Genomic DNA, 16,943 nt, shown 5'->3' with positions numbered 1-16,943 from the left:
TCCGGGTTCGATTCCCGGCGGGAGAGCATCTATGATTTTTAACTGTTCTCGATGTTTCTGTGTTCGTGTCTCTGTCGTTATAAGTTATTAGAAAAAGCAAGTTAAACGAGTGAAGCAAGTAAAATTAGCAATAAGTAGGTTACTAAAACACGTTCAGTGAGTCAGTTAAAAAAAAAAAGTGGACAAAGCACTGACTTTTCGCGCCGTCCATGCGAGTTCGAATCAATCTCGGCTTGATTTTTTATCCATTTGAGAGAAAATATTACTTCTTTACGCTACAGGTAGTCCACTCTTTTCGTATTTTTCGCTGTCGTTCACAGTTAAAGTAACTGACTATTATTCTTTCTACGAATGATGGATCTTCTCTTTGGCTTCATGTCAAACACGCACACGTAATGAAAAGACGCTGTCGATAATAATAATAATAATAATATGAAATATTAGTAGCTAACTCGTGTGTGTGTTTCGACAACATAATTTTATATTATTATGTGGAAATAAGTAAGGCTGGCTGGCGCCCCCCCCCCCTATTTTTTTCGATGCGCTTTATGGGTCCACGATGTCCAAAGTTGGTCCCATCCCAGTATCACCTCTCGATATAAGTTATTGACACTTTGCCTAAAGAGGGCTCTGCCGTGGCCCCAAGAGTACCCGTGACAATGACTCTTCGTTCCTTTTGCATTGAAATCGCTTACTTTTCTGAGTACTATGAGTGCATACTGTCCAACGTTGCTCCCATCGCTCTACAGTTTCTCGTTCTCTCGATATAAATTGCTAATATTTTGTTTGTAAGGGAGATATGGCGTTACAATCATTACGTTTGAAGAAGAACTGAGGAAGATATTGCCTTGCCACAAACAACACCTATTATTATTATTATTATTATTATTATTATTATTATTATTATTATTATTATTATTATTATTATTGTTGTTGTTGTTGTTGTTGTTGTTTTACTTACCACTAATGTTGCCTACCTTTATTTGCAATGCAATGTGTTACTAAAAAGCAAATCAAATAACACTCCTCGCCATTCAGGCTCCCGAACTCGAAATACTTGAGTTCTCTGTGTTAGAGGAATGCACATTTATTATATTATTCTTTCAAATAACACGTTTCACAAGTTACTTCACTTTCAATGTGTAATTTCATATCATCACTAACAATCATCTTGTTCCGATAGGAAAATAACCCCCTCCTGCAAAAAAAAAAAAAAAAAAAAGAAAAACCTGACCGTAGCGAAAGGGCGTGAACCTTCTTTAGGCGATTAATCGGGTCCAATATTTCAATAAGTTTCTGCACACAAATATTTCAGTAAAAGAGGAAAATTTATTCAAACTTTCTGAATACCTATTTATGGGCGAAATTTGGTTCCCTTGGAACTTTTTATGAGTTTGAAGGGCCACCATTTTGAACATTTTCATCTGATTATTCTGGTTAACGAACTCATCAAGATATTTCAACAATTAATGTTTGTACCAAGTTTCGTCTCAATCCGCTGAAAATTAGGGTGGTTATGGCATTCACAAATAGCGTTATATATATACAAATAGATAGATAAATAGACACACAGAGGGAGAGAGAAAAAGTGTTTTTCTCCCTTCTCGCACCTGTGGTGCGTCAGAGCTAAACCGGGCCCCTTTGCAAAACGTATTGACCAGCCTAACCTAAACACAAACCTCTTACTTGCTAACGTAGAAACGTGGTCGGGAGGTGTAAGGCATGTAGAAATTGTATTTTTAGTAACCATGAGTATGGTCCACTTCCATGTTTTTCTTTTTACTTTTTGCAGCTACATCGGAACGTTCAATTTTTATTCTTCACTAATTGCAAATGGCGTTTACATTCAAAATATGAGAAATTTTGGTGGCATTTGTTCGGATATTCTTCTCTTTGGAAATGAAGAAAAGAATAAAAGCAATACGCAAAGACAAAAAGTATTATCAGTACTAAACATTACCAATAATAATTGCTACGAAAAACTAAATACGACCTCTTTTACCATCTCTCATGAGTTGTATGTATTATTAACAAAAATTTTTAAAATGTACTCGCTTAAGATTCGAACTTGCGACCTTTGCATTTGTAAGCCAGCACCTTAACCACTACACCAAGATCATGGCATGGTGATCGTTTAGTTGTCGGCGTATTTGTTGTATTTGTGTTTTATGTTCCCACTTCGACAATTTTTACTCTTTTTTTGTAAGTTTAACAGCTGTTTCTGGCTTTCTCTTTCGGTGTCGTCCTTTATTTACACAATGCACTATTCGTATTCACAGCTTGTGCCCCTCTGCAATGTCTTATTCAGATTAAGCTTTTCTTTTTGCCCCTCAGTAAACATTTGATTGATTTAATTCTCATACTCTCCACGGATGGAGCGCAGGAATGCCAGACTCGAAAAATAGGTGTACATTTACTTTCCTGACAGATCATACATAGAAAATGGAGTTGATTTTATGCGCCGGCAAATGCGACACTTTTTAAAATAAAAATTCTCTAAAAGTAAAAGAATTTAGTTCTACGTAGGTAATTTCGAGATTTGGGGATGACCAAACTATTTTAATATTGATATCCAGACAGTTCTGTGACTCAGTAAGTGTAATGCAAGAGCATTCCAGCTGTGGACAACTCAGTGCCTCATTAAATGTAGTTCGGGTGCAATCGCTCTAATTACTGTTTCCTTGTATCCTTACAGCATACAACAGGATTCCAGCTACGGAGTATTCAGTGTCGTAGTAAACGAGTTTGGATATGATCTCTTGAATTAACATTTCATTGTTTCCTTACGGTATACAAGAGGATTCTAGCTATAAACAGTTTAGTGTCTTAGTAAACGTAGTTTTCGATACAATCGCTTTAATTATCGTATCCTTCTTTCATTATGGTATGCAAGAGCATCCCAGGTACGGATAATTCAGTGTCTCGGTAATCGTAGTTTGGATATAATCGCTTTAATTACTGTTTCCTTGTTTCCTTACGGTATGCAAGATTTTTCCAGCTGTGGACAATTGAATGACTCAGTAACTGTCTAGTTTGGATATAATTCCTTTGTTTTACGTTTCATAGTATGTATACTTTCCTTTGGACTCACATGTTCTATAGACATTCGACACGCGTGCGATTCCTACATTTAGTTAAGCATTATTATCTCCGCATATGTTTCTTGCTAAAATATCATTTCGTATTTGAAAAATATATAGTGCGTAGCGAAAGTATTTTTCCTCAAAACTAAATACAGATAAGTGTAAGTTTCCTTATTGCGGAAAAATGTCCTTCAAACAAATCGCTATTAAAATTGTTTTTCGAAAATTTTAGTAAGTTCGAACTCCAAATTTGATGGACTATAACTCGGGAACCAAAAGCCTGCACTGTATAATATTTCACATGCTGGTGTAGGTGGTCAAGATCTAACACCATGTGAAGTTTGATCCATATCGGATGACTTCGTTTGAACTCGAGTGTCCTTATGGACAAAAATGGGGTGCTTCTTATATACGTACCCTCAAATAGGGTAACTGTCCCAATAATTGACAGTATAAGAACAGTGTTTGACAAATTGCAAGTTTCTTCACCCTTTAAATGAGCCTGGCTTACTGATCTCTCGTAGAGGTACGAAGGCATCCTTCCTTCATCTATATAGACCATCATAAAAATAATAGACTAATAATTATTATTTTTTACAATATGCATACGAAAAGTTGATCATTGTACCAGTAATTGACACCAAGATTTGTGAGATTCACCAGTAATTGACACCTTGTGACCCAGTAATTGACATCTCCTAATATCTTATTCTAATGAACCATATAAGTTTCCACCTGGATAAACATGTTTATTTCTTTCGCTAATATAGCTATTATAGTACTATTTTGCACTGTCCATCGATTTTCTGTTTTCTTTGGAGAACTACTACTTAGAGGCAAATATTAACAGTGGTGTGGGATTAAGAACACTGCAAAGGAAGAAAAGGTGGCAGCATTTGCTTGTACCTAGTCCCGCAGTCTTGTTGCGTCGGAAAAAAGACGACAGTGTCAATTACTAGTACACTGTCAATTATTGGGACAGTTACCCTACTATACATAATATAATAGTATATAAGTATCTTTCTTGAGAGAGAGAGAAAAAATGCAGCCACTTGTTTTGACCAATTTTTCTAAGTGGCCAATTTATGGAAGTAACCAATTTTACGTGATTCGCTTTATAATGTTGTTATTCTAAACACATTTCTTCCCCTTAGAATACGTGTGTGTGCTTTGAATGGATGAGTTAGTGTTCCGTGAGCTTTAAATTTCCGGCAGTGTTCGTCCTCTGAGGATGTTAATTGCAGTCGGGGAACACAAGGAAGAAAGAAAGAAAAGTGTGTTGTGTGAATACATTTTGCGCATTGTGAAGAGTAAAGGCGAAAAACAAGAACGAGGTAGAAGAGAAACAAGAAAGAAGAGGGGAAGGATCTCTTTGTTTTGTATTGTATACATCTTTAGAGAGAAAGAAAGAGAGAGGCCTTTGAACTTTTTAGGGTTGAGTTAGTTGGATTGGATATATATATATATATATATATATATATATATATATATATATATATATATATATATATATATATATATATATATATATATATATATATATATGCTAGGCTTACACGTTGTGGTGCATTCTTCTTCACCGTCATCACTTTGAGGGGTGTGTCGCAAAACAGCCCAACTATACATTAAAAGCAATTATTGTAGGAGTATCCCCGTTTTTTCTTTGGTCAAATCAGTGTTCATTACCGTTTAGTCACTTCAGATTAGTGTTTTGTATTTCGTCTTTTTCTTCTTCTTCTTACTTTGTGTTCCTTTTTTTATTATTAAACTTTCTCTTCTTTATTTTCTCTAACCTAAAACAAAATGTAATCATGAAATCAGTCATGCTTTGCGAGAGTAATCATTCTTTTTTTTTTCAACTCTGTTATTATTTTGTAAAACTTTTTTTGTATATATAAAAGTTTACTTTTAATAATTATTTAATAATATACTTAAAGAGTGTTTGGTAGTTTGTATTTTATAGCATTTTTTTTTTCATTTTCAAAATATTTTGTGTACATGATATGAAGAAACAAAATAAAATCAGGAGGAAAATTTTACAGGAAGTTCGTACTTGAACCAGTACCTAATTCAAAATCTGAAGAATGCTGCTCAAAGAAATTTCCGTATTGTATCGTTTTTCAATAGGGTAAACCTCGAGATTATTTACTTTCTGTGGAGGTCCTCTTAAGCAGTTTTCTAAAGTTTTTTTATTGGGTATTATTCGTTATGTATATATTCATCTAATTATTTACCTATTTGTTTATTTATCTGTTGCCTTCATCATTTGCTGTAAAGCCCATGTGTTTTTTGTCTCATGATCTAAAAATTCATATCCTACACATTTTTGTGAGTAGAATAATATTGCAAACTTTGTAGCAGGAATAACGGTATTAAATAGTATAGGTTCTCTTTGGTTTATGATGAACATGAATATATCCTGTTGTAATCAATTTATTCTTAAGACCCCTGTTTGCCATAAATCATGAATAAATTGATTACGATAGGATAAATATCCATATTCGTAATAAACCTTAAAATGAATTAATCACAAAAGAATAAATATTTATATTCGTCATAAGTTACAATGAATTGATTGTACGTCTTATATAGCATAGTATACATTGATTATGATAGGATAAATAACTATGTTCGTAATAAAGCATAGAATAAAATTATTACAAAAGGATCAATACCCATGTTCGTCTTAAACCATAGAAGTGTAAGAATCTAGAACGTCACCGTTATCAAAATATAGAGGGTATTTAACTAGTTACTTGGGGTTTTTTTAAACCTTGGCCCTTTTGCTGCGCTGAATTCCCAGCCCATCACAACAATCCTGCAAAAATTATTTAGCAGTGATTTCTGGGAAACGGTACGTAGTGTTTCTTCGTAAGTTGTCAGTAACTTAAATAGGTTTACTTTGTTATTATCAGTATTATTACCTTGTAATAAAAATAAAAAACTGTTTTTTTAATGGAATTTTCCGTATAAAAAGCCCACTTTTTCAAACAAAAAAGGAAATTTTGCTTTTTTGCCTTTTTATGAGTTTTTAAACTTCAAGTACTACATTTGACTTCCTGTAGTGAACTCTACAATTTAGAAAATTATCTTTAAAGTATTCAGTACTTGTGAGTCCTATGTTCTAAACCGGCATTGCATTTGGTTGCCAGCAAGTGCAAGTTATGCAATTTAGCATACCTCAGATGTCGTTTCGGTTGCCTATCTTATAAAGTACCTGAAAGTTATACATATTGTTATATGTGTTCTACGGATTGCCTAAATACACTTTGAAAGGCAAGAAAAAGATAACCTATCTTAAACCAACAACCAAATACAAAATCATTTTTGTTTGGTATAAAATTTCGCTTACATCACGTTTTTCACTTGGTGCACATATTAAAACCATACGACCATTTTGGACATGATGTGAGTTTAACACGATAGTACAAGTTTATTATTCACAGAATTTCTTCTTATTTTATTATTATATCGAGTCGGTGTTTGAAATAGGGAACTTGTAGATACCGTTTCTTTCTCCCCCTCGAATCTTAACAGCCGCAATAAATTAATTTAGACGATATGTATACACATTTGTTCCACTTATTACTTCATATACTATGTCTTTAGCTCCTAAGACACTTACTAACTGAAGTTTTAGTTTGAGCATAAATTGTAAATGATTATTTTGTTCTATAGAGCTTAAAAATAGCACTTTTAGAATAGTTGTTGCGAAAACTATTAAACTTTTACTAAAACATTTTTGCCGATGAGCGTACTCTAATCGCTGTAGCAACAATTCGTTGCAAGTAGGAACTTTGCCGATGAAACTGCCTACTTTCTTTCCTATCGAATGACCAATTTCATTTTGATTTCTGGTTTCTTTTATATTAGATTAGTTTATTATTCGTTCGTAATTTCTTTTCCTTTATATCCTAAGATCGAAACAAACAAACTTATTATCTTAATAAACTACAATGTCATACTTGATCAATACAGGACTGTACACCTGCTTTTTGGACCACCCTGTTATGCATATGATATATTTCTAAGATCAATATAATGCAATGATATTTCAGTACAGTATATTAATAATTCACTTGTCTAATATTTTCCTATTTTTATTTCTTTTAGGTGAGTCATATAAGCAATACTAAAATATAGTCCTGTAAGCATCAACCAATATCAGCACTGCTAGGTGGCGCTTTTCGTTCCGTCGTGCAGAAAAAAAGTAAGTGAAAAATAATTTATTATGTCTCTCAGGTTCTACTAAAGGTCATGCAAGGTCATTCTACCAGACGTCCTTGGCAAAATCCAGCCAGCCATTCGAGCTATCAAGCGTGATTTTGCTCTTACTAGTCTCATGTCTTAGCCGGAAACACTACTTTTTTTAAATATAAATATAGTTCACCTCAGTTTCCTCTACTATATATATAATACACGATATATATTACTGCACCTCGCCACCTGCATTACGTTTTATTCATTCATACAACAGTAATAAACTCAAGAATTGCATTATATATACCAATACACACACATATACTATATACTGTATATACTCGTATAGCAATATCGGTATTGTATTCGGCACACTGTAGATGACGAAAGAAATGAAAAATGAAATCTGTGAGTTTTACGGCCGCCTATGCTAAAGGAGACTGTGATAATGAGAAATGAATGAAATGGTGGAATGAAGAAAGTGGGAGGAAACGGGAGAACCCCAGAAAACCTACGTACACGGTATTTGTTCACCACAAAGTTCTCTTGGTGTGAGCGGGAATCGAACAGCGGACCTTACGAACCAGAGGTGAACGCTCTACCACTGAGCCACCGCGGCCCCATGACGAAAGAATACTGAAAATATAGACCATGGTAAGCCCTTATTTCAATTTATTGGTTCGTTTCTTTCTTGTCCTGTTAATTATAACATGTGAATTTCATGAAAGAAAAAGTTAGACTTTTATGGTTTCCTGGGAACCGAGACTATATGAGACGTGAACGTACAGTTTAAGATAGAATCTGAACTATCGTAATGCGCTCAAGTTTCAAGTCTCTCCCACCAGAATCGAATCCTGGACCCCGTGCACTAAAGACACACTCGCTAGCCACTAGATTAGCGGATTGTTCAAGATGAAGAACGATACAGTATCATTATATTTTAGCTAAGTCGTTACTTCAGACTTCCAAACTATGCTGTTCAAAGTATGGAAAAGTTCATTAAAGGAGTCTCCTTATCCACCCGTTTGCCTGTAAACAAAAATCAAAGCAAAGACGAAAATTATAAAATATTATTACTATGGATCCAGCGTGTGAAAAATACGAGGTTCTGTATTTCATCTCCACCCGTAACTCCCATACCAGTTTTGGATTCCCTTAGTTCAGAAGCCTACTCTTGTCTAAAACTTAAAAAAATAAAATAAAATAAAATAAAATAAACAAATATACTGCTTTTCCGTACTAGTCTGCCTGTTAACGTGTGATCTCCGAAATCAAACAGTGCGAGTTCTGGCAAGTACCAATACTTGAATGAAATAACTACTAGCAAATGTTTTTATTTGGGTTGCTTTCACTCGGCTTTGTAAGGACAAGTAGGGAGTCAGGTAAATGAAAAACGTAGTCGATTCAGTCAAGGAAACCAATAACAACGGCATGGGATTCACGATGTGCTGACCACACAAATCAATCACTGGGCAGCTTAACCCCTGCGGGGCTTGTTGCTAGAAAATGGTTATCTGATAGTTTAGTCTTGTATGAAATATAGGAGGGTCAACCACAAAGTAATAAACGTTTTTGTATGGAACACAAACGACAAATGATGTGTGCTAAAGGTTGATGGTACAGAAACCACATAACTTCCTCTACTTTTCCATGTATTCGCCATATACATTTTATCGTAGCGTGATGCCAGGTTTTCTGTACCATTATTATCACAGCGTCTCTGAGTTCATCAGCAATGGGAAACTGCATTCCGGAAAGAACAAACATTCGACATAGATATACTCTTTCTATGACCCCGCAGATTGAGCCAAGCGGCGAGTCGGTACAAACGTGAATATCGAGTTCTGAGACCTGAACATATGCAACAAAAATGGAGAGTCTTGCCGTCTCTAAAATGATGGCAGAATATTTGATTCCCACTCGTTCCAGAAATTAAAGGACTGTTCGGAAAGCACTTGCCTCAAGTCTGTGAACGCAAAGATGCTTTGAATACATTAGCGGCAACGGAGTATAATAACGGTATACTATAGAAAACCTGGTATCACGCTATGATACATTTTTGAATGTGTATGACGAAGATGTTGAAAAGTAGAGTATGGTATGTAATTTGTGAACTACGATTATTATTATTATTATTATTATTATTATTATTATTATTATTATTATTATTATTATTATTATTATTATTATTATTATTATTATTATTATTATTATTTGTATATGTCATTTCTGTCGTTTGTGTTTCACACCAAAACGTTGTATTTTTCCTAGTTGGACCTCGTAGATGTTTGATACAAAAGGAAGACGATTCTGAGCATTTGGCATCAGTATATTAAGAACAATTGGGAAAATATAGTCCTCTAATATTATAATAATAAATAAGCTTACTTAACCTTTAAATAGTATGGGCGGGACCGGATTCGACCTGATGTAGTTGTAAAGCTCGAATATAGATAAAGTCGTAAAATGGTTATCCTTGTTACAATGAACAACTACTAAATTAAAGTAACTGTAACGCAATTTTTTTATCGTATTACTCATTTAATTACTAACACCTAATGTTGTACAGTAAGGGACATTTCTGGATGGTACATCCATATGGAAATTTACGTCAAAAGTGTACCATCCAGAAGTGTCCTTTACTGTACATTCACAGAACAATTGATGATATCGACCCACAATTATTTCGTATTATTATTATAAAATAATTGAATCCTAATACCATAATCTATTTATAACCTAATATAATTGCCATTTACCGTAAAAATTCAGTTAACATGGGTAAACTTCAACGCCTTCAAAATATCGACATACTTGGTGTTAAACTTCTGTTATTCTTTGCCAACCATAATTGACCTAACCCTTCAGATACCCAGCACGACCCAAGTACATACCATTGCCTACTTTTAGGAGGGGAAGGTGGTAGCTACTTATTCATTTTTTAAATTTTTCAGTATAGTGTGTATCTTTTCGAGTTTAAATGAAGTAGAGTTTATTGTATGTATCATAAATAAGTACTAATGTTTCCGACTTGTTTCATCTGAAATAGACAGGGTCAGATTTAACCCAACCGAACGGTTTGTGACCTCACAGTGCACCATACTAGAGGAAGGTTAAAACTCAGACATCCTTCTAACTTTACGAAGTTGATGGTAGGTTTTACATAACGAGATCTTATCAGTTCTTTGTTAAGCTTCATAATTTTTAACAGATTCTGTTGAAGTAAATTTTTGCATGCTTTCGGCTTCTTGTGTATACATAGTTTTTATAAATGCGTGTCAGTTCTATTTATTTTTTCTTCTTCTGATATTCAAAATGTATGGAGGAATATTTCAGACTTATTTTTGCGATCTAAAGATACTTTTCAGATACATCTCTAGAAACTGAGAGATAAAACCATGGATAAACCCCAGTTAGTATGATTGGTAGTGAAATTTGAAAACCATTGTATTCTTAGTACGAATCTATTATTTAGTTTTGTTCAAGTATGTCCTCTGTATTTTTCTTCAGTACAAGGCACATTTCCGGGTTTGCATTTTGAAGTGCCCACGAGTGTAAGTACAAATCTTCCTTGTGATAGAGAGAGACAGAAAAAAAAGAAACACATTATACGAGGCATTTTTTTTTTTAAGTAAGTATCATTTTGAAATTCAATCGACGGAGCTGCGGTCTACATTCCGCGTATGCGCACTGCATATCTACATTACATCTGTTGGAAAGCCACGGACGCCATTACGGTCGACCGTGTTTACGTCTGTTTATGAGTAGTTAAAATGCTTCTGCCAATCGAGAATCCCGCCGACTGTGAAATACGCACTGTGATTTGTATTCGTAGTGCTAAAGGCGTGAAAGCGGCTGAAATTCATCGTCAGATTACTGAAGTGTATGGAGAAAATATATGGACAATGGAATGATACGGATTTGGGTTAGAGGTTTTGAAGATGGCCGCGCGAATGTTCATGATGAGGAACGAAATTAGTGACCTTCGGTCATCACTGAAGACTTGGTGCAGAAAGTTGACGAAAAAGTGAAAGAAAACAGACATTTTACGATTTTGTTGTTATCTGATAAATTTTCTCAAATTTCAAGAAGTATTCTGTATGGTTGTCAAATCAGGTGGCAGAGTTGTATAAGGATGGTATTCAAAAGCGTGTTGTACGATACGACTTGCAAACCGCTTGCTGTAAGCTTGAATTACAAGTCAGCAAGATTGCATCTAGCTTGATTGGAAAATGTACAAGCACGCCGCAATCTGGATTCCAGTAACGAAGTTACATGGGGGCAACCTTACATTTACTGTTCTATTCAAGCTTGACACAAGCGTTTTATAAGCCGGCAAGTCAATAGCCAATGAATGGACAGTGATGCTATAATGCTCTGCGAAGGATCTAAAGCATCGCTTGCAAGTACAACAAAAGGCAGATTGTATGAAATCGTAGGTTTCTAGTGCAAGCCGAAAGCCAAAAGCCAAAAGCCAACTACGCACCAACTGGCCGAATACTTTCTTGCTACTAGAGACTTGTTTATTTCAAAACGATAGTTACTTAGAAAACACACCTCGTATTATCAAATGTAACGATTTTCTCTGTTTTAAAAGATGGCAACCCTAGTAAATGGGAAAAGGGTCGCTGATGAGAGAGACGAAAGGATGAATCTGGTAGACATAAAGGAAGAGGACGGATAAGGCCAAATCTCATAGCAGATTCAGTCGATCAAATGTCACGCAGGTGAGGAATAATTGATGAAGGCAAATGTCGCTGATGTCAGGTGGTGGCGGTTGTCGGGAGGAAAGGGCGAAAGGGGGAAACAGAGGGACAGAAAGAATCAAAGCAGAGAAAGAGAGAGAGTGAGAAGAAAAGAGAACCAAAACGAAATTAAAGAGCAGCTAGAAAGCTGAGTTTTAGTCTGTAGTACTTGTATTTATAAAGTATCTATTTGAGTTTTATTCTCACGATTTTTATGCCGTTGAAATTTTTGGCTTGTAAAAAACTAGCCATTTTTTTTCTTTTTTGAAAGTCAATCTTTTATTTTAATCCATTCGCTAGAAACGTAGTATAATGTTGATGTACAAAGTTTACCTGAAGTGTAGGCGCTTACACAAGGGCAAGTCAATAAAACTAAATAGTCTTCTTATAAGTCAAGCTGCTCTGTATGTGAATGTCGATTAACCGTTCTACTTAAACTCTTGAAACAGAAGATGCAAGTGCACTGTAAAATATTCCACTAAAATTACGAAGAACTATTGACAAATTTTCTGTCATTCCATTCTTTTTAAGTTACAGCAACATGTAACAAAATGAATCCAGTTATTTTTAAAGTTATTATTAACGATTGTTTTATTTTAATATCAACTATTATTTATCATTATTATGTCTCGAATTTCTATTACCTATTAACTTCGAAAATATGTATGTCTGTATGCCCTAAAAATGGCAGAATGTTATGTAAAATTCCTTACTATTAGAGCACCTGATTTTAGACATTTTGGGCCTTATGCAGAGTCGTTCTGATGCGTGATTAGTGCCATACTAAAGAGTTCGACTTACATGTTTCCTGCAGTAGTCAAGCATTTAGTATGATACTAATCACACTTGAAAACGACTCTGCATAAGGCCTCTTGAAACTATATTCAGTAATATCAGGTTCTCTCAGACAAAACAGTTTAAAAATAAAATAAATACTTCAGCGCATGTCAACTGTCTCTCATACCCAAAGAGTAATCCTATATTTAACGTAAAAAAGAATAAAAAGACAAGTCATAACTACCATTCATGAATTCTAGTGAAATTCTCCCAATGCGAGTATTTTCAGAGTACTATTTTTTATCCTCCGTGAATTGAAAGTTTCCAGAGGCGTCATTTCAGACTTCGCTTGGGGGGGGGGGGCAAGAGCACTTCTGACATAAGATTTTCACGTTTTGTACTAGTATATTAGTAGACAATCGATTAAAGTATATGCATTCCTCAAACTCTTGGGGGGGCAATTGCCCCCTCCTGCCCCCCTAAATGACGCCTCCGAAAGTTTCCCTCGGGTGTGGATGAAAAAAGAAATCACTAATATGCTTCAAAGAAACTGGACTTAAAATAGCACGAAATACTAGTTTATAAGAACGGATGTAAGATGATAACTTAGCGTGTTTTCTGATAGAACTGAAGAAACATAAAGTTTCCTTCTTTGTATTCTTCATGTTAAAATAAATGCTCATGCAGATTTTGGCATTTCGACCGCAATTGGTTTGGCAGAAAAGTGCATTTAGCACTTTACGTTTCAATTGCAGTATTTTCGGACTTTATCACAGATAAGAGTTATCAACACGGAACTTATAGGATACCTTTGCCATAGTGGGAAATAATTTAATTTTTACATGTTCCCCAGTGAAAAAAAAAAAATGATAATTAATAACCGAATAAGTTAGGGAAACTAGATTTTCTCAAGAAGTTTTCATAATGTTCTTCTGTTACCTTCCTTTCGTCTGTTGTGCATGGTAGAAGAACGTTCACTTCACTGCAATTGAAACGAATTATTTATAGCTCGTACCTATGGCCCAATTAAAACGTTATGCATTTCTCTACTAAACCAGTTGCTGTCGAAGTACTGAAGTTTACATGAGCATTTATTTCAACAATCCATTCAAAGAAGGAAAGTTTTTTTTTTTTTCCGCATTAGAACGTTTGCTTGTTAGTGAAATGTCCCGTTGTGGTTTATGCTAGGTTACTTCTCAATACAGCCACCGGATCACCAGCGTATGATAAAAGACACACTGGTTGGCGCGTTAAGGTAAAAAAAAAAAAAAAAAAAAAAAAAAATCGAGAATTTTCCGTACAAACCTTGTATGCATTAATTGTCCTTGTATATGAGACCAGAATCAGAGTTTATTATTATTATTATTATTATTATTATTATTATTATTATTATTATTATTATTATTATTATTATTATTATAAAAAACTAGTATTGTTTGAAACGAATGGCAGGTTTTTATTCTTTTTCTCGTACGAATTGGCAAAATGATGTGTTCTGTCTCTTCCTCGGTGCTTTTCACATTTAGACTTTAAAAGGAAACAACAACAACAAAACAAAATCTTCAGTATATATATTTGAAAGGATAAAATAAAATAAAATTTTTGCGCTTTTTATTCTGATGCAGAATGTGGATTTGGTGTTAAGATGTGTGTGTGAGCGGGAGAGATGGAATTGCTAAAAGTTAGAAAATGCAAGACAGAGAAAAAACACAAAAATAAATAGAAAAATGGTAACACATTAAACCATTTTTTTCACGCCTTAGTTTAGTGTGTATTTTTTACTTCGATTTCTTTAGTGTATTATTCTTTTTTTTAAACCTTCGATTTCTTTTTTGTATTGTTAGAACTTTTTTTTTTTTTTTTGGAACACCTTTCCTTCGCTAGTATAGTTCGGTGCATCAACGTCCTTGCTTTTTACACACACACACACACACACACAGATATACACAAATGAAGAGAGAAATAGAGCAAATAAAAAAAGAGCGAATAGTGTGGGCTGGAATTTATTTTTGCACAACCTTAGAAACCAGTCCTTTATTCCTTGTATATCCTTTTTTCTACTTCTCGGTATTTCGCCTTGGTTGCTGCCCTACTACCACCACTCAGGATTGGGTTGCTGGGTATTTCTACAAAAAGGAGAGGCTGCCTGCGTTGGTTGGTAGTACTAGTGCAAAGGAAGGAAGTTCGATTGGAATTATAAGCAAGAGTGAGAGAGTGGAAGGAGATAGAAGGAAGATATGGGATGTTGAGAGTAGAACTCAAGTCGGGAGCGCTAAAGGAAGGAACGAGAAAAGGGGGAAGCGCGTTGCTCTGCTGTGAAGGCAGGAAAGCGCGATTTCTTGGGAAATTAAAGTGACCCGTCACGTAGACACCGGGGCTGTGCTTCATGGCTGGTGCAGTTGGTGGTAATCGGGAAAGATTGGACACTGGGGCGGGCGATCTCTCTCGCGGATCTTCTTCGCCTTCCTTTTCTCAAGTAATGAGAGACGTGCAGACTTACCCACGACAAAGATAAGAAAGAGAAAGAGAGAAACGGGAAATAAGAAGTCAGCTTTTCTTGTCTTTGTCCTTTTTTTCTTTTTTGCTTTATACTGCCCCCTCTCATCTGTCATTGTTTTCATTCTTTCTCACTTTTTTTTGTCTCGATTTGCAACATTCGAAAAAGATCGAAAATATAATTTACTTATGTGTTTGTAGAAATTGTGAGGCTGTATGTTGTTTTATAGGAAGATATATAGATGTCTTTGTCTCAATAACTTAAGCTGTCAAACTATGGTACAGATATAATTTTATCACACACGCAACAGCTTCACCAGTGGATGTGATTTTAGAAAATTATTAGGAGCACACACGAATGTTCGGTGTAAGGTACAGAGTGATCCAAGTATTTTGCATGTCAATGTTGTAATGTTTAACACAAATTATTTGAGTTAAGTACATAAGAACGAATAATACATGTAATTATAGACGCACCAAAGTGCTCCACCACTGATCACCGTGCCCCTTAAAATACTAGAAATACACACCTCTAGCAACTCTATCTACCATTATAATCAACGTCGAGTCCGTGAGTTTTCTCGGGGTTCTCCCCATTCCTCTCACATTCTCATTCTACATATTATTTCACGAGCACTCACCTTTATTTAACCATCCGTCTTGTTTAGCGTAAAAGGCACAAGGTGATTGGATTTTCAGTTTAGCGTTCTGTTTAGCAGAGAGGCTATATGAGACGTGAACGTGCAGCTTAGCGTGGAATCCGAACCATTTGAGCTCCCATCGAGAATCGAACGCGTCTCCCACAGCAAAGGTGCGTACGCTAACCGCTTAGCCTCGAGGTAGCTCTGAAAGGTATAAGTGTGAGATGTTAATTCAGTTTCATTTCCTTCTCTGTATCTGTGTGAGGACACATCGTGTATATCTTCGAGAAACATCATGGTAACGTACAGTTCTTAATACTTGGACATGTAATATTTTTTTTAAAAAAAAGATTGCACTGCCATTTTGCATTATGTTTTCATTGGGATCACTGTATTCATCTCCTCTAGTTTAATCTTAATTAGCATGTGGGGTCTTCTCTTCTTCCCATCCCTCACATTCTCTATTTGACAGAAATACAGAATCGAGTAAATAGTAAATCATAAGCTTTAAAACCCAGGTATCATCAAGAAAATAAATTCAAACTTTTTAATCTACTGTTTCCCATTATGTGAAATAAAAACAGATCAGGATGTCCTTTCGTGCCAAGTGACTAAGGGCACAAACGGCTGAGAGACAAGTTCTTCGTACCAAGCGACTAACGGCAGAAAAGGCTAACGTAAGTTACAGTTTCTTCGTGCCAAGTGACTAGCGGCACAAACGGGTAAGTGACAATATCTTCGTGCTAAGTGACTAACGGCACAAATGGCTAAGTGACAATCTCTTCGTGCAAAGAACTAACGGCATAAACGGCTAAGTGACACTTTCTTCGTACCAAGTGACTAACAGCGCAAACGGTTAAGAGACTATTTCTTCGTGCTAAGTGACTAACAGCTAAAGTGCTACTTTTTAAGTGACTAACAGCTAAAGTGCTACTTTTTAAGTGCGTGGTCATGAGTTAGATCCTCAGTGGAGTAATTTGCCTAGGATAAAACCCTATTAA

At 35.2% G+C, this 16,943-nt stretch overlaps 1 protein-coding gene across 2 annotated transcripts in view; it reads left to right on the top strand.

Moving 5' to 3' along the window:
• Positions 1 to 16,943, top strand: part of LOC145692973 (muscleblind-like protein 1) — a 1,077,958-nt gene that overhangs the window by 212,224 nt on the left and 848,791 nt on the right. Inside the window, exon 1 of one of the 2 annotated variants that reach the window (XM_081768579.1) lies at positions 7,219 to 7,293. The exons of the other annotated variant lie outside the window; for it this stretch is intronic. The gene's annotated coding sequence lies outside the window, so the exon portion shown is untranslated. Of the gene's footprint in view, positions 1 to 7,218; positions 7,294 to 16,943 lie in introns of those variants that run through there. 2 annotated transcript variants of the gene reach the window in all.

Source organism: Thermobia domestica, chromosome 8 (genome assembly GCF_964235325.1).
Source record: "Thermobia domestica chromosome 8, izTheDome1.hap1.1, whole genome shotgun sequence".
Taxonomy (NCBI): domain Eukaryota; kingdom Metazoa; phylum Arthropoda; class Insecta; order Zygentoma; family Lepismatidae; genus Thermobia; species Thermobia domestica.
Note: the sequence above shows the minus strand (reverse complement) of the source record. Positions and strands in the feature narration are given on the sequence as shown.